Source organism: Grus americana, chromosome 21 (genome assembly GCF_028858705.1).
Source record: "Grus americana isolate bGruAme1 chromosome 21, bGruAme1.mat, whole genome shotgun sequence".
Taxonomy (NCBI): domain Eukaryota; kingdom Metazoa; phylum Chordata; class Aves; order Gruiformes; family Gruidae; genus Grus; species Grus americana.
Window position 1 is genome coordinate 682122 of NC_072872.1, and position 22148 is coordinate 704269.

Here is a 22148-nt window from a genome sequence, read left to right on the forward strand (position 1 = left end):
CTGTCCCCTGGACCTCAGCAACTCTTGCAGGTGGTCCACATGCCAGTGAGTGGCCAGGCCAGTGTCTTGCTTGGCCAGTCACCCCCAAAACGTTTGGGACCCTTGAGCAGATCCTGGAGCGCAGACTTGGTGCCCCTCCCTAAACTCATCCGGTTGCAAAGGAGCTTTATTCTGCTTGGGATTTGATATCCAGACTTCCCTGCAGCCACCGTGCCCAGCAAGCCCAGCATCTTTCTCCTCCCCAGCTCTCCACACATGTTCCCACGGCGCATCCAGCCTGGGGCTATCTCCCTGCTTCCAGCACCATCGCCTGCCACCGCAGCCCGTCCCGCCCAGCTCCTCAGCACATCCTGGATGATTAAACCCGACTGGTGTTGCTGTCTTCCTCCCACACCCATCCCCAGGCATACGCCTTCTGGGGCCAGGGAGGGCAGCCCAGCTCCCAGGGGTCTTGGAAGGGTCTGTCATGGGAGATAAGGCCACTGCGTGCCACTGCGGTGGCAGGGAGGAGCCCTGCCAGACTGCACTTTATCCCAAACCAAACAGCCTGGCCAGCTCCAGGAGTTATAAACAGATGCTGAGGCAAGACTCTGGCTCTGGGAGGGTCTGGGAAGGGGAGAGGATTTGGTATCTGGCTTCCTGGAGAGCCACAGCCCCGGGGAATCTGCTGAGCCTCCCACGGCAACACCCCAAATAGCACCAGGAGGAAGCAGCTGCCCCGGGGCGGCTGCAGGGATGGGCACAGGGAGGACAAAGTGGCCAGCTGGATGGCAGGCTTGATGCTCAAATTGACACGGGGCTGTTGGCCAGGGCTGGACATCACGTGCATCACATGGACTGGGCCATGCTGGAGCTGCCCAGGTGGGGCAAGGGCAAGAAGTGAGACCCCAGCCACACGTCTGCCCCTGCCTTTGGGGTACTGGTGCAATCCATTTTCCAGCCATTTCCAACAGGTGTGCAAACCTGGGGTGCAACAGCAGAGCAAGCAGCATGGTAAGACTCCACGCAGGAGACCACAGGCACACCAAGAGATGTCCATGACTCCCCACCACGTGCGGGCTGTGCGGAAAAGCCATCCCTTCACCTTTATTTTGTCCCCTTGCTTTTATTACCCGACAGCACAAGAATTCAGAAAACTCAAGAAATTAAAGTGAGGTCTACATTACACAAAGCCTGTGTTCCCCTTGAGCCCTGCCTGAGGATCTCCACTCCGCTGCTCCAGGCACCAGCCTCTGCCACCAGGTTGCTGATGCAGAGGATAATTTAGCAACATTTAATTAAAAGTGGGCCAAGTAGGGGACTCGCAAGGGACTTATGCTGTGGGTTATGCCTCCCCCTCCTTCTTTCTGATACTGGGAAAAAGAGTGGCAGGAATTTGCATTTCACGAAGAGAGCATTTTGCTCAATTTTCCACCTGGAAATGTTGGGAAGGTGAAAGTGGGGCCACCTGGGTGAGTCAAGCTCCTGAATCAAGGATTTAAAGAGGTATAAGGAGATGCTGCATGTTGTGTCTCCACAGCTCCGTGGCAAGGAGGGACAATCTGTCCTTCAAGGTTCCCTTTAGTCAAAATATTAATTAGGCCACTGCAGTTCACAGAAACCTCAGATAAAGCCATCTGGAAAAGTCCGGTTCCTTACAACTACCTTAGATTTCATCCCCTTCTGCTCAGCAATGTCAGTGTTTTACTTCCCTTGTCATCATCTAGTCTCCCAGCCTAAACAAGGACAGAAATGCAAACGCAAACATCCAGTTGGAGGGAAGGAAAACAGAACAAGAGAACAGAGCAGAACAGCAGCTCTCAGACCATCTGCTCCTGCGATAACAGAGCAGGGCGGGATGGCAGCCAAGGCTGTTTTGTTCCCTTTGCAGGTTGTCTCCAGCTAGCCCTTCACCTAGCTCTCCAGGCTGGGTTCTCCCTCGGTCCTTCCCTTCCAGTCTCACCCTGGCAATGTGGTACCCAGAGGCCACCAGGCTGGTCCTTCCTGAGGTTTTTCAGCTCAGGGGGCTGTGAGTTTTCCATCTGCATCCATGCTCACACTACTGTCTTTTATCCTGTTGCCAGATTACATTACAGATTTATTCACTCTCTTCACTTTGCTGTGTTACAGCTTTCTGCTTCTCAGGTTTCTTTGACATCACTCCAGTGGGCCCATGTCATTCTACCAGTACCCAGATGCATTACCAGCCTTCTCTTCACTCCTAAAATACGAATTTGCATGCCTTATCTAGAGGGGAAAAACACTGCTTTGGAGAGCAGGTGTTTGGGAGTTGAACAGGCAAACATGGCCAAGGCATACATCCTTGAGGGCAGCTGCAAGCCACCATGGGCTTGACTGATGATAAAGGCAGGTTACAATGGTGCACAGGGACATTCACCTTAGAGAGAGCCTCCAATATCACTGAAAAAGGTGTTGTGCATGCCCGCAGGGTGGCTCTTCCACAGTTCAGGGCTACAGCCTGTGGGCACGGGAGGGCTGAGGGTCTGTAGAGGAGTTTTACATAATGGGAGGTCCAGCCTAAGGTCACCATCTTTTTCATTTGCACTGGATTTGAAGGTTTTGTGCAGCATCTGCAGTGCCTGGTCCCTGAGAACCAGGCACCTTTCCCATCAAGTAGCCCTTCTAAAGCTTTGACATCTCCCCAGCTGCAGAAGACTGGAGAATTTTTGGAGAAATTGCATTATATAGTAATGCCCTGTCACTTTGTACTCAGCGATTCCCAGTGCTCAGAGATGCCCTTTCTGGCATCTTCCTGAGCACAGCAGTGGCCAGGGTGTGTTAGCAGGCAGGTACCTACTCGCTGTGACTCTCTACGCACCTGCATCCTGCTGCAACGTCTGCATGAGCACCATGCTCCCTGCAGCGCAGCGCTGGCTGCAACCACAGCGCTTTGGGAATATGCCCAGCTGCTGGCACACAGACTCAGAGGGTCCTTGCTGAAAAAACTCAATCTCCTCAAGCAACTGTTTCAGGCTCTCTATGGATTCAGGAAACCATCACTTTTCCGGTTCACTGTTGGTTTCCCAAGTTCATCTGAACCAAAGGTAGTCTTGGGGTCCCAGTTCAGTTGCTGCACAGGACGGGGGTACCCATTTATGTCTCCCTCTGCTAGGCTCTCCTAGGGGAGACTCAGACACTGGGGCTGGCACCATCCCAGGTGCTCTGCGGTGGGATGTAGCTGCTGATCCATTCCTCCACGCTTCTCCTGCGAGCAGGCTGCAGACTCGGCTGCAGAGCCCAACGAGGAGAAATCGAGCCCTAAAGTTTTAACAAGAGCACTGGGTTCCATAAGGGGAGCTTTACACTCAGCGCCGGTCAGCCAGCTCTTGTGGCTTTCCGCTGGCTTCACACGCTTGTTCGGTAATCAGGCCCTGCTCTCCACAGTTAACAAAAGTGATAAATTATCAGCCAGCCTGCACGCACTTGCCCCACCACAGCCCCGCGCTGCAACCTCCCAGCATTAACCCTGATTAACTCCCCCCACAGACAGACCACCCCATGGACCTGCCTCAAGCACTCCCGGAGGTAATGGGGCAATATTTGCCAGCCTCCTTGCAAACCAGCATCTTTCATCATCACGTGCAAGCGAGGACTGAGGATTTATAGGGGGGCTTTCCAGCTGCAAGGCACTGAGCAACCCCAGCACAAGCACCACAGAGCTCTACTGCACCCAGAGAGTTGCAAGAGACTCCCAGGGACCCCAGTCTCAGCCCAGCCTGTCCTGACCTTGGCACCAGCTTTGTCTCCCGCTGTCCTCAGTTAATCTTGCACATTCTAGCAAGGGCCCTGTGGTACCCCAGCATCCTCGAGCCCCCCCCCCCCCCCCAACACCCTGTCTCCTCTTGCAAAAGCATCCCCACCTGGGGTTCACTTTGGAGGGACCCCCACTGCAGCTGGTGGGGAGCTGCAGGGCAGCCTGTGCCACTGGTGGGAGCGTTGGCAGACGTCCCTTTGCTCCCATGGGGCCCCGGGGATCCGGAGGAGCCCAAGCCTGATCAGCGTGTGTCAGTTTGTGTCCTTGGGGCTCTGGCGGGGATCAGCTGCAGTAATTGAGGCGGGAGGAATGAGCGGTATGCTCCGAAAAGGTGGGCGGGGGGTGCCGGGGGCCATGCTAGAATCAGCCTGACGTGGAGCCCACGGTGATTTCCCAAACGCACCCTCCTTCCGAGCCCACCCTGAGCCTTGCAGACCCCGGGAAGAGCCTCCCAAGAACAAGCAGCCCTTTGAGAAACCTAAACCACTTTCTCCAACACCTCTGAACTCTGTCAGGAACATCCTTCGTCAGAAAGCTGCAAGTGCCAAGCGGTTTCTCCTCGAGGGCAAATCTCCCTCGTGCTGTCAGGAGCAAAGCCGCCCGGGTTCACATTGCTGCTTAAGGTGAATGCGTGGTGTGTTTTACCAACTAATTGTGAAATTGCAGGCTGCTCCAGAGGCAAAGGAGAAGCATTTTATTGTGAGCAGAAGAATTAATCATACCTGGGGCAGTACAGATGTCAGCAAAAAAACAATGCAGAAAGGATTTCTCAGGAAGATTGCTTGACATGAATAGGAAGGGGTTTTTTCAGGTCTTTTTAGATATGAATGAAAGATTCTTGATGGCTGTTGTGACCCCTGTTTTTACCCTTGCTTTCCAGATCTAAAAGGGAGATGTGTGTGTTGAAACTGCAAAACTATAAGGGGAAGCAATGTTTTATTCAAGAAATGGAAACTCCTCAAGCCGAGGCGTCTGCTGTAGCACTAATTCATGACGTGTCCTGTATAGTTTATGGCAGAGATTAAACAACACAAAGGATAAAACATTTCAAAAATGACATTTAACTAGGAAAACAAGAACAGACTAGACTCCAGCCCCTCACTTGTGCAATGCTGAGCTGTTGAGCTCTCAGCCCCGGCATTCAGGTCCCACTCAAGGAAATACCTCTGGCTGCTGTTTGCATATGAGCAACACAGCGTTTCGTCACACCTTTTTGTTTGTTGCAGAGTGAATCCCCTAGGTAACATGGCCACCCCCTTTTCCTCCCTTTCTTTGTGCATTTTTCTCTGCCTGGGAGTCGTTACACTGGTCCCAAGGGATTTGCTTTCCCATGGCTGATTCCCATTTGGGGGCTACATATGTGTGCACTGACAAGTGGAAGAAGAGAGGGACTCGGTCTTCTGGATCACTGCAGCCTTTCTCTATATTCTAAAAAGATATTGGTTATGGTCAGCCAAGCTCTGCTAAGCACAGGTTTATGTCCTGACTCTCTGGGCTTGCCCCCATGAGCCAGGTCCAGGCAAAGGAGATAGTGGTAGGGCTGAGTCACAGCAGCATCTTCCCGGCAGCTCTGGGACTATTGCTGCAGCCAGGGAGGGAAAGAAGAAATGGCGGTAAGTGCAAGAATTGAGGTTAAAAAGCAAAGAATAAAGTCTGAAGTGTCTTGTGTGAAAACAAGCTACATGTGTGGAAGATGAGGAGAAAAAGGCAGAGGATGCAGGCAACACTGAGTGGGGCTGTGTAAAGAACTGGGAGAAGCGTGTTTCCTAATGTGGGGTGTTTTTGGCGATAGATTCCCAAAATTTGCTATCAAACCTCTCCTCACAGCTCCAGTTAGGCTCAGGTGTCCACGAAACTGGAACCAAGAACAACAGGAGTCCTCTATCTTCCTGATGCCTTCCTCACCCATGGCCCCACACGCACCCAAGGTCAAGGCCTGACCATGGCCTTAACACCACGTCACCCTGCACACAGACTTGAAAGCGAAGAAAAGGCAATAACAAAATGAAGAGGATGGGAAGCATAGGCAAAAGCGATGGCAGGACGTGGTAGGGACACAAGTCTCCTCCAGAGAGGTGCCCTGATCAGCAGGTGAGGAGGGTGAACATTGCATGGTGATGACATAACATTTCCTCCTCCAAATTTTTTTTACCAAGTATCGCTTTTACTTTTTAGGAGACTCTGCCCACACTCTGTGGGGTTGGGACAGGGGTACCAAAGTCAGTCCAAACTACAGAGAAGACATGCTTACGAGAAGTCTGGTCCTTCCCTCTTTATTATCCTTATTTACCACATCCGGATGACACGGGGCGTGACAAGTTCACAGTGATGTCGTTTACCTGCACGTGCTCCCATACCAACACTGATGACATCAGTCTTGGGGTTTGCACAGGGGACCCACTACCAGGAAATGACTTCTCTTTAAACATGAGGAAACTCGGTGCAGCCTTTGTAGCTTCTAGTCCAACAAGCCTGTAATATTCACAGGAATGAGACTCAAATTTCTAATTATTGGCTGAGTTATTTGTAGCTTCATATATTTTAAGGCCAGAAGGGACCATCATCTAGTCTGGCCTCCTTAAATGAAAGCTCCATAACCAACAACCAATTCCCTGAGCTTCGTTACAGTAATGAGCTCAGGAGTCCTGCCGTCTCGTCTCCGGCTCTAACTGCTAAACCCCGCCATGCCAAACACAGCTGCTCAGATCTGCCTCCAGCTCCGAAGGGAAGTCTAAGAGTTCCTCCTGAATAGGTAATAAATCAAATACCAACGTCCACGGCAATGGGGAAGGGTGACTGACTGCACACGCTGGCTCAGCCTGCCCGATGGCTATCTCGGGTCCCGGGAGCAAGCACCAGCGGGGACGTACATCCAGCCAGCAGGATGGGATGGAGGGAGTTACTTTGCAGTGATGTAATTTCCCCTGTGGGTGGGTTATTTTGGGGAAGGGAGAAGGAACCACTGACACTTGCCTGGTCTCACACCCTGGCCAGTGCATCTCACCCCGCTTTGCTCCTGCCAGCCCTGGGCAGGGAGCTGGGATCATTTCAAGGCATACAGTGCTGGTAACCAGAGACCCGGTGGGGTTGCACAGTGGCTCTGGCAGGCTTTGTCCCTGCCCAGGCTCTTTAGATGGAATGGCATCAGGAACAATAAGGCAACTGCTCTCCTCTGTGCCATGTGTCATAGGCAGGTGCTGAAAAAACACCCAACATCTCCCAGCACGGGCTGCGCTACCCACCTCTCACCACAGGGTGAGGGAAGGTGACCTCCAACTGCTGCCACCAAACCCCAGGAGGGACAGCCCAGCTCTCCACGGATTCGTTGGAAACCACCCGGTTCCAGCACGGCACGGTGCGGAGGGCAGGAAGAGCTCCTTGAACTAGGACATGGCCAGGACAAGGGCTGGGACCTGTCGGGGATGAGCCACCCATCTTGCCCTGCTGCATCTCGCCTCCTCCAGGCTAGGACCCCCTGGGCAGCAGGTGCTCAAACACCAGGCTGGACGTAAGACCGAGAGGGCCCTTGGGATGGGAGAAGTGTTGGTGCAGTTTCTCAGGGGCAAGGGGGGCAGGATTTGGAGATCATCTACCTGAACAGCATGCAGTGGGAGGGCAGCCACCCACCTGCACCCTTAAGGTGCTCCAGGAGCCACCAGCCAAGGGTGGAAGATCATGTTCACAGCAGGGAAGAAAAGCTTGATGGACAGGACACTAACAGTCTTGTTAGGCTGGTGTTCCCACCTTCTTCCAGGTGCCCCCTCTCACCACTATAGCAATTTGATTTTTCAGAGGCATCAGTAGCTTAAGGGAGCACCTTGGGGTCTTCCCAGTTTCCCATTCAGGCTTCCCCTTTGCAGGATGAAATAAGTGTCACTATTGTGGCTTATGTAGCAACCACAACTATGGGCAGATGGATGGGTTGAGGCACACACCACTCCATGAAAACTGAAGGCCACCCACCTCATGACCAGTTCACAGAGGAAGAAGCAGGAAGGAGGTGCTGCAAGTCCTTGGTCAGGACGCTAACCACAGCCTGTGTCTGCAACATGACGGCTGGAAAGAGGCAGTGAAGAAACAAGCCAGCAAAACCAGAGCTTTGGGCATGTTCCCTGGAGGCAGCTGTAAATATTATCAACAGAAGAGCACTCATCCCATCAATCAGCGAGGCCTCGCCAAGCACCATGGGCACTTCCCACACACCAGCTTGGACCTCGCTGGCTATGACACCCCTATGAGTCACTGCCCCGGGGTCTACCTGGTGGGATGAGTTGGCTGCTGGTCACACTGCGCAGCACTAGTTGCTTACTTGCGTTGTCAGGGCTACCACCCATCCTTCCCCGCTGCCATGGTGTTTGTGGTGATAACAGAGGCAGCTCAAGGCTTCTCCTTCCTGCAGGCAAGAGGCAATTTAGTGGCGGTGGAGAAGCAGGCTCTGGGGAGAGGGAGGGCTGGGTTAGAGGTGTGGCAGAGAAAGCGTGGAGTTTTGGGGAGCTCTGCTTACCCATGCCTTGAATTGGACCAGCCATCACCCTGTGCGCCCTTGGATGTGCCCATCACCTCTTTGGGTGCCAGGCACAGAGACGGGGCATGCCAGATGTGTTGGCATGAAGGTACAGTGAGAGATATGCTGCTCATCCCATGCCTTTTGCTGCTCAGGATGACTCAGCTCCTACCACAGGAACCTGAACAGGCAGAGTCATGTGGAGTGCAGAGCCCTGCAAAACCCAGACCAGTCCCTTCAGGGCCCAGTCAGGAGCATCCCCATGGACAGGGTTTCAGTGTGGAGAGGGAGATACAGGCAGGGCTTTCTCCCAGCCTGCCCCCCCCCTCAGAGACTGACAGAGCACATTACAAGGGCTGGAGTGTCTGTAGCAGCCCGGGCACCCCTTATCCCCTCACCCAAGCAGCAACGGGCAGGCGCAGGACCCTGGCAGCTGTGCAAGGTGTGAAGTCCTGCCATCCTCTGCAGCACTGCATAAAACCCTGGGCAGGGGGTTTGGTGGAGGGGGAAGAGCAGGACAGCAGCTCTAAGCATCCCTCTGCATGCTCTCCACTACCTGAGCAAACCATCCTACCTCCATCGTCTAGGGGACCACAAGCCTTTCTTGGACCGGGTGTCCCAGGGGAATATGCAGTGCAAGATGAGGGCTGCAACAGAGATGCACAGACAGAGGAAAGGAAAAAGCCCAGCTGCTACAGACCCTACTGAATCAGCTGTGACTCCTATTACAGAGCAGCCTATGCCAGTGTAAAGTCAGGTCCTAAATTGGCCCTGCCAGGCACTATCTCATCAGCTTTTATGTTTGTCCTGGTTTCAGCAGAGATAGAGTTAATTTCTTCCTAGCAGCTAGTATAGTGCTGTGTTTTGGATGAGGATAATGCTGATAACACACTGATATTTTAGTTGTTGCCAAGCAGTCAAGGACTTTTCTGCTTCTCACACCGTCCTGCCAACAAGAAGGCGGGATGCACCCAAGAAACTGGGAGGGGACACAGCCAGGACAGCTGACCCAGACTGGCCAAAGGGGTATTCCATACCATATGATGTCATGCTCCATATATAACTGGGGGGTGGGCTGGGAGGCAGGTGGGCTCAGGAACTAGCTGAGCAATGGCTCCAGGTGGTGAGCAATTGTGCTGTTCATCACTTGTTATTGTTATCATCATCATCATCATCATCATCATCTTCCTTTTCTGTCCTATTAAACTATGTTTATCTCAATCCACAAGTTTTACCTTTTTCTTTTCAATTATTTCCCCCATCCCACTGGTGGGGGGGAGTGAGCAAGCAGCTGTGTGGTTCTTAGCACTGCTGGCCAGGTTACACCGAGACAACGTTCAGTTGCTGCTTTTCTGTAGCAGAGAACATTAACAAAATGTGGAAACTGAGGCTCAGTGGCACACAAGGCTGGACTTTGTGGGCATCTCATCACAGCATCACTCTGCACCAGCACCTTAGTTGAGCCTAGCTCTCCTCACATGAGTCTTTGGCTAAGGCTCAGCCAGATGAGCTCTCTCCATATGAGGGGAAGGAGGATATTTGTCCAAGACCTTTGTCCATGGCCTCGAGCCCAAGAGCACAAAACAAGCTGGGTAAAATGGTTCAGAGAGGAGCACAGGGAACTTTGCACCCTGCTTGGCATGAAGCATGGCTGGACCTTCTCCTGCAAGGTACGATGAACCATACCACAAAGTGCCTGCTTCTCCCCCATGACTATGCAGGGTCCTCGCTCCCAACCTGGGCTGAGGACGAGCAGAACAAGCAGGGCAGTGAGGACAGCTGGTCTTGCCTGGCCTGGGAGCCCGGGATGGTGGGGAAGGAGCAGCCTCCTCCACCCTGAGCTCACACAAAGGGTAATTGCCTGCCCATGGGAAAGAGGAGACTTGCACTCTGGAAACGGAGGGGCTGGGCAGTCTCAGGCGGCCGAGTGACTTATTGCAGGCTCCTGGGGTGATAAATTGTGGCTAATTGTGGGCAGGTGACAAAGGCAGACTAAGGGAAAGGGAGCGGGGACATTCACTCCCCTGGCAGCTGCTGCCCAGCCCCGCCCCCTCCTTTCACTGCTCCTTTCAAGACATTTGAATTGTGCAAACGCAGCGCTTTCCAAAACCTGCCGAACCTCCCTCTCAGGGCTTCTCTCCCCCTCCTGCCCCCTTCCTTCCCACTCCCTCCCTTGCTGCCTGCTCTCACTCGTTTCTTTGGGGTGGGAGGTCCTGGCGGGGGGCAGCCCTGCCAGCAATGGGTCTGCGCCGTGGGGCAGTCCTAATGATGCCATGGCATGGGACTCCGGAGGATGTTTCTCCATCCCCCTGAGACCCACATGTCTTCTCCTGGTTCTGCTCCCAGCCTCGATGCAGAGGGCTCACCTGGGCAGGAGGAACAGCACCATGTTCTGGTTATCCTCAGCATCCCACTGATGCAGCCCTGGGGTGGCTCAAATTTGGATCCCGATGAAGGGAAAAGGCCACTTTGACCCACACCTTACTCTGATCTCAGGTCAGAGCCAGGCTAAGTTGAGCTTGTGAGAGGAGGATCCAGGGGTTGCGCTTGAGGAGATGGGCTTTGTCAAGCAGGCACTGAAAGGCCAGGCAGCAACAGGTGCCCAGCAGTCCACGTTGGACCATGCAGGGATGACCCAGGCTGCCCAGCATTATCCCACACTTCTGGCAGCTCTTTCCTCCTTCCTCTATGCACATGCCCTGGTGAGCTAGAAAAACAGGCACTAATAGGGTAAATAGCATCAGCAAAGAGTTTTCACTGCATTGCCAAGCCCCGGCTTTCCGGACACCCCTCTGGGAAGAGATGGATCAGGGCTTACCACAGCCTGGAGGAATACATCCCACAGATGGGACAGGGAGTGCGATGACCCTGAGGAGAGGCTGGATAATACGCAGGACAGCATCAAGCAAGGTTCCTAGCCCAGCTGAGCGCACCGTAAGAGCTCAGCGCTCCTGTGGGATCTGCAGTCCTGAGCACATTTGAGACTGACTCTTTGTACAGGTGGATGGGTCAACCAGGGCAAACACTTCATACCCAACCCACTCCAGGCTGGTTTCATGAAGGCTGTCCTCAATTCCTCCATGCTGTGTTTAAAGACAATATTCTGCATTTCTCCACTTCCCACTTCCCCTCGGACAGCCTTGCTCACACTCGCCTGCTTCTTCGCAGCTTGTCAGAAGATGATACCCACACTGGAAAAATGGTTTCAAATCAAGTCTTAGTAGGCAGCTGAAAATTAGCAAGTGATATGCTATGCAAAAGAGCTAGGATTAACTCTTTCCTTTACTCTACAGGGTCTGCTTCACTCCCACCCACCAGCCACCCTAAGCCACTGCCCGTCTGAACTCAGTCAATAGTCGGATAGCAATTAGTTGGAGAGAAGCAGCTGGCAAACATCAGCTACTTGTAACCATGCATTAACTGGATTTATCACATGCTTGGAAATTATGAGTATTTGTCTGTAAACTCACCATTTCCATTTCACTCAGCCACAAATGCCCAAAAGCTAAAAGCCCGTATCTAAGTATGTCCCTCAGCTCCCTTTATACACGGTGGTGACCTCTTTTAAGTATCTGCCTTGGGATAAGCTGGATCACTCTGTGGAAGGCTATATTCCTTGTTGCTGACTTACAGACGTCTGTGGTGAAGGCCTGTGGTCACCAAACTGTCCCATGAAAAGCAAGCATTCACTGGATGATGGAGCTTTTCCTCAAGGCTTTCCCAAGAAGATTTCGACTTTTAGCGGCTGCTTGCTAGGAGCTGGATATAGACACCTTTCTGGAAGATCAGACATGCATCCAGGTTTAACCCAACACATTGACCCCTGGGATACACCACTAGTTACTGTCCTCCAGCTAGACTTCATTACACTGATCACCACCCATGGGCCTGGCCATTCAGCCAGTTTTCAATGCACCTCACTGTCTGCTCATCCAGCCCACACATCCACAGCTTGTCTATGAAGATCTTATGGGAGACAGAGTCAAAGGCCTTACTGAAGTTCAGGCAGACAATGTCCACTGCTCTCCCCTCGTCTTTGTAACCTCAGCCTTTTCCATGTCCTTTGTAACCAGGTCCCCCATCTTGTTGAGCAGTAAACCCACATTACGTGGTCTTCCTTCCATCACCTATGTACTTATAGAAGCCCATCTTGGTGTCTTTGACATCCCCAGCCAGATTCAATTCCAGTTGGGGTTTAGCTTTCCTAACTTCAACCCTGGATGCTCAGACAATGTTTCTGTATTCCTCCCAGTTATCCATCCTTACTTCCACCTTCTGTATGCTTCTTTTTTGTGTTTGAGTTTGGCTAGGAGCTTTTGTTCATCCATGCAGACCTCCTGCCATTTTTGCCTGACTTAGTATTGAGCTCACAAAAGAAACTCAAGGAAACTTATTAATCAGAAATACTTATTAGTCCTGGTGTCTCTATATATTCATGACAATTTTCTTCCAAGGCTGGATGTGATTGAATCAAGACAAGATTTAAGCCTGCCCAAGCTAACATGATTGCAGGTAAGACTACATCCCCACAACACAACACAACACGTGGCACCAGGAGCTGAACCACCTTCACATCCAGCTCAATCCCTTCCAGCAGAAAGCCTCCCACGTAAAAGTGTCTCTGTGCACCACTGAAATGCTGCATGGGCAACTGCAATACAAGATGGGAAGACATTTGTGTCTTCAAAAATGATTGCTACAACCAGGCTATTTCGGGGCTGAAAGAAATCTGAACTCAAGATGAAATGGATGAGCTTATAGGTGAGCTCTGCCCAAATTCGTGCAGCTGACTTGGGGTATCTCAAATAATCTTGGCATGATTAAGCTTGTGACAGATGCATGACCTCAACAGCACATCTGCAAAGCTCTCAGGACACAACAGAACATCATGGTCCCAAAATGATTTGCTGAGTCCATCAAGGAGCCCTCTGACTTGGGCATCTGTATGATCATGCAGCAATGTCACCTGTGGGCATGCTTGTCAGCCCAGATGTCTCAGAGCTCACCAGGAATGATATGAGTGTTATTCCAAGGCAGAAACCCAATGTATGCTCAGACAGTTTTAAGGTGCTGAAGCCTCATTAAAAGCTAATACCAGTTCAGATTTCAGCAGGTACCAATCTTCGGGGAAGCACCTGATCTCCCTGCTTGCAAAAACTCATTTTAAATAATGAAGAACTTGCTCACCACCTTCCATACCCAGATAAGGACCTTGTCCCAGAGATGGACTGTGACAAAACAGGAGAGCAATACCTGCCTGATGAGCACGCTGTGCACATCCTAATGGTGGAGACTTACTGACCAGCACCTCTTGGAAGCAGCCAGAGGTCCAACCAACACAGAAAACAAACTAAACATGACCACAAGATGGCTTCACCCACATCACTTCCAGCCCCCTCTGCCCAGAGAAATGGGTTCATTAAGGCAATAGCAAAGGCCCATCTGAAGCTATTTGGTAGCCCAGGCAAGATGGCATTAACTCATTGCCTTACATCACTTGTGTTTAGTTTCAGCCCAAGCAGGTGCCTCCACACTCCCATTCCAGTAAAGCCACAGCAGCTTTGCCACCCATCCCACACAGCTGCACTCCCCACTTGGGCCAGCTAAGTCCCGCTCTGAAAGACCACAGTGTCCCTGTGGCACTGCCCTGTCCCTGGGGTGGTGTGGGAGGAGGATCTCCACTTTCAGCAGCTACTGGCTGACCCAAGGCACTGCTGCTCCAAGTGCACACTGGGCAGATTAGATATTTATAGGACACCTGCCCTCACCCTGGGAAGCCAAACTGGGCAGTCTGAGCTCAGAGGGTGCACTGGGGTTGTCAAGGCTGATGCTGCCAGCATTGTCACATGCTGGCTTGCAGAGGTCCCACCTACTCTCTGCAAGCAAAGAGCAGAAAGCGCTGCTGACAGAGACATGAGTGAGGAGACTTCAAGCAATGTTTCATGCCAGAGCTCACCCTCATGTCTGCCCTGTTTCCCACTGTCCCTGCCAGACTCCTCCTAGAGCTGGCATCACCCCCAGCATTGTCCCCCTGGCTAGACCCGGCCCCTGGGGCTGTGGTTTGTTATCATGATGCACTTCTGCACTGCCAGCTGCCACAGATGTGGTAGAAGAAGCTGATCCAGTCTGGAAGGACAGGGTGAGGAAGACCGTGGTTTGACTGGAGAGTGTGTGACAGTCTGTCCCTCACTTGTACAATGGCTGTCTGACCGCTGCATTTCTGTCCTTGCTGTGCAGACCTGGTACCTCTGCTTCCCTCACTCCCAACTTCCTGGGACACCCGCAAGGCCAGGAGCTGGGAGCTAGTAGTCAAAAAGCCGTGTTGGCCACTAGCAGAGCCTGCACTGATGTGTTCAGATGACAAACTCACTATTTTGGGCTGGTTGGAGAGGAGAGGAGAGGAGAGGAGAGGAGAGGAGAGGAGAGGAGAGGAGAGGAGAGGAGAGGAGAGGAGAGGAGAGGAGAGGAGAGGAGAGGAGAGGAGAGGAGAGGAGAGGAGAGGTCTCAGCATCCCTGTCCTCCACACCAGGCCTGTAGCCGCTGCCTGGGCCAGGGGAGACTTGCATTGCAACATGTCATTGACTTAATTAAACCTCTGCAATTTCCGGGGCAGCAGGACAGCTCTTCCCCAAGGGCACATCTGCCTCCCATGCTCCACAGATCTGCTCTCTGAGGCGGGCCCCTGGCTGCCACACTTAACCACCATCCTGCTACAGAAGTTCAAGGGGTTTCCCTTGGCCTGGTCCCTGCACCCAGCAGAAAGTAAGGACAGGCAGAGCTCCTTGTCTCCCCACACACATCCCACCTTGTCCCTGCTGCATCCATGCCAGCCAGCTGCAAATCCCACCATGCTCTTTGCAGGGCTCTTTCTTCTTGGACTGCAGATGCAGGACAAAGCCTCCGTGGCAGAAATGCCCTTCCCCAGCACAGCTCTACCTGAAGGGTGGTGGACAACCACCCCACCCTCTCATGCATGGAGCATCCTTTCACCAACAGGGATGGAAAGTGCCATGTGCTAGGAAAAGGGAAACATCCGATCCCTTTCCCTCTTCCAAATCTCTCCCTGCTGCCTCTGCTCTCCTGTGACTGCCTGCATAACTGTACATGGCCAGACACCCTCCATCCCATTGCCACAGTGCTCCAGTCCTCAAGCTTGTGAGAGGGCTGTGAACTGCCCTCTCTCCTTCAATAGCTCATTTCCCTATTTAACTACCTGCATTGCTGCCCCGAGGTTGTGGGGACTCAGCAAAAGTCCTTCCAGGGGGCTCAGGCACCACAGGAATCACCCGCCTTGGCTGGCCATGCTCTCCACAGCCCCACGCTGGGGTCACAGCGGCTGCTGCAACCAGCCCAGGGCTGCAAGAGCATCCAAACACGGGCTCCCGTGCGGGCTCACCAGCACCCGGCACCACTCGTGGGTATTTGTCTGTCTGCCTCTCTCCTGTGAAAGGAGTTTCCATAGGAACAGGCAGGACAGCAGCCCGCTGCAGAGTGGTTCTGGTGCATTACTCAGCGTGAAAGCACACAGCTTCATGGCATTGTCCAGCAGCTGTTCCCACATCCCCCCGGCACTCGCTCGGCAGCACCGTTGGAGCATTGCGAGGCCACTCGGCCGTGGGGACGGCAGGACCGTGACTCTGTCACCCAGGCACTGTGACCAGCCAGGGCTGGAGATGTGCCTCCTCATGGGGTCTGTTCCCATTCTTTCACCTGCAGCATCTCAATGTTTCCTAGCAGTGCAATAGGTCACATGGTAGAAACCTGCCCCGTGTGCTGTGTTTCCACCCTGCTGCCCTGTTCAGGTCCCAGGCAGGACAGGCACAAACACCTCGCCCCATCTGGCTGCCCACCATGCACCTCAAAAGCATCCCAGACCCTCCGGGAGAGGGTGCAAGGAGCACAGCCATGCTCACCATCCCCTCCCACTTGCAGAGATGGGGAGATGGGTTGCCAGGACCCATCTGCGTGTGTGGCATCAGCCCAGCACTGCGGCCGCTCGGCGTGGGATTGCAGCGCACAGTAGCACAAGTGGCTGCGCGGGGGGCCTGGAGCGGGCTGGATCTGGCTGGAGGATGAGGCGCAGTGCATCTCCCAGACCGACGCTGCCAGCAGAGCTGCTGTTGAGGTCCAGCCAAAACCTAAAGCCGCCTTCCCCAGCTGGGAGTCGCACAGCTCCCCTTCCTCCCTCCCTCCCCCCTGCCCCCGTCCCCCAACACCCGGCTGCAGCTGCCTCTCCCGACACTGAAGGGCGCTCTCTGAAGCCCCGGCTGGTGCAGTGCCGCTGGGAGGATGACGAAAGGGCTCGGAAACCCCCAGCCGGCTCTCACAGTGCCTGTGTGTTTGCCCGCACGTACCCTGGCCAACGTGGGGCTGCACCCGTGGGAATGCCTCGGCGGTGGGGGTATCTGCAGGCCAGCTTTAAGATGGAGTCTCATCCTTCCAGGAGGCTTTTCAGCTGCGAGAAAACTGCATTAGTGGCCATTTCCTTCCAAATCTCCCTTTTCCCTGGAAGCCAGATGTTCCCCTGTAGCTCCTAAAGGGACAGGAGCTGCAGGTCTTTCTCATTCCCTCTTTCCCCACCAGTTGATCCTGTTTCCCCATTTCTTCCCTCATGTCCCATCCCTGTGATAATGATGGGTGGGCAGACTGTGAGAGTGAGGGACGAGGTTTGGTGAGAGGGGGTAAAGCATGGTGGGCCACCCTGGGAAAAGGCAAGTGATGGAGACCATGGGGGAAGGACAGGGAGCAGGAGAGGAGGAGGATGGGGCAGGGGAGGGCTGCATTTTTCAATTCACTGCTCCACTAACCCCGTAACTAGAGACACTCTGGCCTGGACAGGATGGACAGCTGGAGGTTAACAAGCACCTTCTCCTCCCCCAGCCAGGGGACAGCAGGGGGGAGGCAGCTGGGGAGCCCTGGCTGTCCGAAAACCCAGCCGCCCCATGCCGCCCCAGAGCCATCAATCCTGGGAGCAGCCCACGTGTGCCCGTGTCCATCACATTTGTTATGGGGCAGGGTATGCAACCCTCCAGCCCTCTCAGATCAGCTTGCTGTCAGCGTGGGTTGGAGCACCGAGCATGGAGCAGGATCGGGCCCTTTCCCTAGGCTTTGCAGGATCAAGGTTCTGCCATTTTGAACAGGCAGGATTTCAGCATCACCCGAGCCATGGTTTGATTGGGTGGGAGGTGGTGGTACATGCTCCCTGCAGCAGATTGTGGCACAACGGGGCCCACATTGTGCATGGCCAAGGAGATCCCATCTCTGTGGTTCTTGCAGGGTGAGGGCTTCTTCCCATCCAGTCCCACCCTTCTGGACTTAACCTACCTACAGCGCAACGAGAAGGTTGGTTTTAGGAAACCATTCAGAGCTGTCATGCCACAGAGAACAGTCAAAACAGGACATACTCTTCCCCCTGACACCCCAACGGTAAATGTAGAAGGACAATGGGACCACTGCTGTAACTTGAACTGAATTTGGAGCTTGACTTAATCTCAGCCCAAGAGATGTTGGAGCAAAATCCTTCTGGACATCTGTGAGGGGGAAAGAAGACTTTTTTAAAAAAATTATTATTTTAATGAAGCGGCTGCCCTGGCTCATCCTGTGCATGTCCACAGCATGCTTTGGGGCCAGAGCAGAGCATCCCACTGGTGCTGGTAACACCAACCTTGCAGGCTGCAGCCTTTGGTGAACATGTGTCCATGAGACCTTTCTTTTTGTTCTTGTTGTTTTCAAACCCAGAGTTATTTGCTCCAGGGAGCAGCTGGGAACAGCCACGTGGGCAGGCTCCACAGTTCATGTTAACAAGCAAAAAGGAACCTTGCATGGCATCGCCTTGGCATGGGTACCAGGGCAGCTTCTCTCCTACTCTTACAACCACTGGGTCAGAATCTGACAGAGGAGCTAATGCTGGTGCCCCTAATCAGGGAAAAAGCTGAAGAACTGAACAAGAAGGAAAGTTTACACCTTGTTCCTTGTATAGCATCTGTAGAAAAACTGGTCAGAAATCACAATCAGGTTTCCATCTCAATGCATTCTTTTCATTAAAACATCTGCTTTCAGAGGAAATTTTCAGCGTTTCATATTAAAAAAAAAAAAAAAAAAAAAGAAAAAGCATTGAATTCAAAAAGACCACAGCAACATCTCCCAGCAAAGGGAAAGCTGGGTATAGTCTGACGACTATCTGAATAGCAAAAAGCCAAAACATCTGAAGGGCAAACATCCCCATATATCTGAAAGGAGTCTGCCCTCCCCAATAGCCTGATTGTCATTTTTTTTGCCAAATAGCTCAAACATTCCATAAAAACAAATGTCCTGAACGTGCTCACATGCCACTGGCCTTTGAACTGTTGTGGGCCTGGCAGCACTGACTGAGGTGCAACTAGCAGAGCTCTGATAATTGCTCCTATACATGAAGCCACTCTGCAAGAACTTTTTAAGACATAGTAGCATGGAAATAAGCAAGGCCAGGGGCATCCAGGGAGAGCAGCTCGCTCAGCATCCCAGCCTAACCATCGCACAAAGCATCTCGCCATCCCCCCAGCGCTGGGCTCCCACAACCTCTGCCCCTCAACTCAACAAAAGCTCCCTGGCACATAACTTGTTAACACAGCGCAAAGCTCAGCCTCAAGGCCTGGCGGGGACCCAGGGTGTAAAAGCAAGACCCTGCGACATGCACCAGAGGGACAATCCTGGCCGACAGCACCTGGGGCTTGGCTGGGACCCAGAGATGCTGCTCCAGCCGACGTCCCCAGCAGCCGCCCCAGCAAGACCAGGTTGGGCGCCGCAAGATGCGGTTTGCATGGAGTTATTGTTCCATGGGAAACTGGCTGTCTTCCTGCTCTTCATCTGTCAGCAGGATTTTCAGAGAATATGCTCCCAAATATGAAGTGAATGTGGCAGGCTGGGCTGGAGCCCTTTGCTAGAAAACCTGGACGTCAGAGTGTGTCCGGTTTAATCCCAGAGTCTGTGAGAATCAGTGTAAAGTAGCATATCAAGTGAACTTTTCACTCTGTGGCAGGAGGGATTACCACATCCCCTTTGTTTGTTGTGCACTGCGTAACCGAAAACACTTTAACCCTTTCTTGCAGCCCTTTGGCACTAAGTACCCATGAAAATTCCTAGGAAAACTGCAGCTGTTTCTCTCTCCACTGGGTGGGGGGTGATGGGTACACTCATTTTGCACAAGCCTTCAATCCTGGGCTCCCTCTTGGCTAGGGAAGTGGGTCCTGCTTTAAAATGCATCGCCACCAGACTCCTTGTGAAGGTTTTGCACTGGGCAGTGCAAGGCAGCCCCAGCTGCTCCTGACTTCTGCATAATCCTGGCCTTGCAAAGCCTCCACTGGTTACATGTACAAGTGAGTTTTGCAGCTACAAAGCAGCAGCTTCAGCACTTTCAGCACCCACACAGCTCGCCAGTCCGTCATCTTTTACAGCCCAACGTTAGCACAGTTCCAAGGAGAAAAAATACACAAGAAAATCCTGCCAAAATATTAAAATGAGATCATTTCTATTAGAAAATGTTCCCTGTGGGGAGGCAAATTTTGATGTGAAGCAAATCAGAAAAGTTATTTTGCTTCAAAATGAATGAAAATGTAAATTCTGGTCTCTGAAAAGTTTATTTCTGATAAATCACCGGTTTCAGTCCTTCCTCCTCCTTTCTTGGTTCTTTTCCACTTAAAATGTCTCAAAATTTCAGCAGTGCTGGGGAAGTCACCAGGTGACAAGGTGTCATGGTTTTAATGTTCCTTTTCCTACTTGATAACTTTCCTGCAGTTGGAGAAAATGGAAGGGAAATAAAATGGGGAAAAGGCAGGGAAGAAAAACTCCAGGACATGAGTCATCTCATTGCCCTCAGCACCAAACTGAGATGAAAGAGGGAAAACCTCCCGTTTCCAGTTTCAAAAGAAAGGCTTTGAAACTGAAAAGCTGAGTTTGAAACACAATTGGACTTTCCACCTCATCCTGCAATTTCCCACTGGCAACTGGAGAAAAAAAATTATTTTTCCTGGGAAAAAAAAGCATTCAAAGAAAGCTTTCTTGGTGGGGGACTTTGTCCTTTAGGAAGTTGGTGGTGTTTCGTCTGCAGTGGCTTCTCAGCAATCTTGAGCTCACTGTGTTAGCTCCACAATGTACCAATCCGCTCCCAGAACACAATTTCAGCTCTCTCCATCCTGCACTGAGGCCATCACCTCCAGTCACCCCTCACCCTATGCTCAACAATGACATGCCACAAGTAGGCCTCCCTCCAACTCCTTCCTCTGGAGATGCTCAGGGGAAAGCAGCTGGGCAACCCCCCCACTCACTGACTGAAAAAAATATCTTTCAGGACAGCTCATGCTAGAGGAGTTTTCAGGGGGCATTTTTAGTTATTTCACCCTGATGTTCATGTCCAGCAGTACAAGTGGGTGCTTTCAGGCCAGGCATCTGGTCCATCCCAGCACCCAAGCTCTCTAGATAGACAGTGTCTATCTCTGAAGAGCAGTTCAAAAAACTACATGGGGCACCTGCTTCTCCATGGAGCTTATCTGGAGCTTAACAGCCTCTAATGCTGCCTTCAGACTCCCCAGCTCTGCTAGGAGGTGCCTAGGACCAGTAGGTCATCCAGAAGATGCCTCCATCCAGACAAGTGCCTGCAGCCAAACAGGCACCTGCCCTCACATCTTCCCCACCACAACATCGTGGAGAGGATGTTATCTCCAGCATATGGAGATACTAAGTGGTTCCTACAGCCACCTGCTTCCCAGCTTTCCTGAGCCCAAGCTAGCATCCAAGAATCCTCGCCGCAGCTGAATCCCCTGCCTAACCCAGGCTCTAGGTGGGTTCTTCTTCTGAAGGACTCGATGTGGGTCCTTTTTCTGAATAGCAGGGGGACAAAAGGGAATTGAGATACCAATTCTGGCTGCAACAGAGGATGGGGAGCTGCCAAGGCAGTCCAATGAAGACATGCAGCTGTGGTCTCTGAGAGGTTTAATCGAGTCTGAACTTACCCTGGCATTAGGACTCCACTAAATTCCCTGATCCAGAGAGTTTCTGACTCTGCTTAGCATCACCATCAGCTGCTCTCTCCTCTGCCCCATCCCAAGCACTGCTGACCTGGCTCTGGAGGCTGGCTTTCTCTCAGTGGGGAATGCATATCATTTCCCATGTGCCCCTCAGTAGACATCAGCCTCACACTGGCTCTTGCTCTGCAGGTTTCATACTGCCACAGTTGCCACAGGAGTGGAGCAACCAGGTGGGAAGGTGGGGAAAGGAAAGCATCCATCACTGTGAGCTTCCCTTGGAGGGTGAGAGATCAGCAAATGCCTCTGCTGTCCATCCTCATACCTCAGGGAGAAGGTAAGCAAGCCCACCCCGAAAGGGATGTGAGGATGCAGCAATAAAGCCAAGTCAGGCTGTCTCAGAGTATAACAATTTTCCTGTCACTGAGACATTAATGTTTAGAGAATTTCATGTAAAAAACACACCAAGCTGGACCCAGGGTGGGGATAAAGTGAGGGATAGCCTGGCCTCCACTGTGCTGGAGGGTCCCTGAATCCCTCAGCAGATTCTTGCTGTGGTTAATCCCCTGGGTGATAACATCTCTTCCTCATTTCTAGTCAGATTTTGATGAGCTTCAATTTCAAGTTGCAAGGTCCTGTTATACTCTCTTTCTTTCTTTCTTTCTTTCTTTCTTTCTTTCTTTCTTTCTAATAGGATTAAACAATCATCCCCCAGCAGGAATCTCTTCCCCTCAGAGGTGTGACATGAATTTCAGAGATATCGTTTCTTTAACAGCTCCTGCTGTTATGGGTCCTGCTGCTGTTTGGTGGTCTCCTTTTGGAAGGTGGCAGTGGCACCGTTGGCACCCACAGTGTGCCCGCTTGCAGAGCACACCAAAGCAGCAGCCATCCC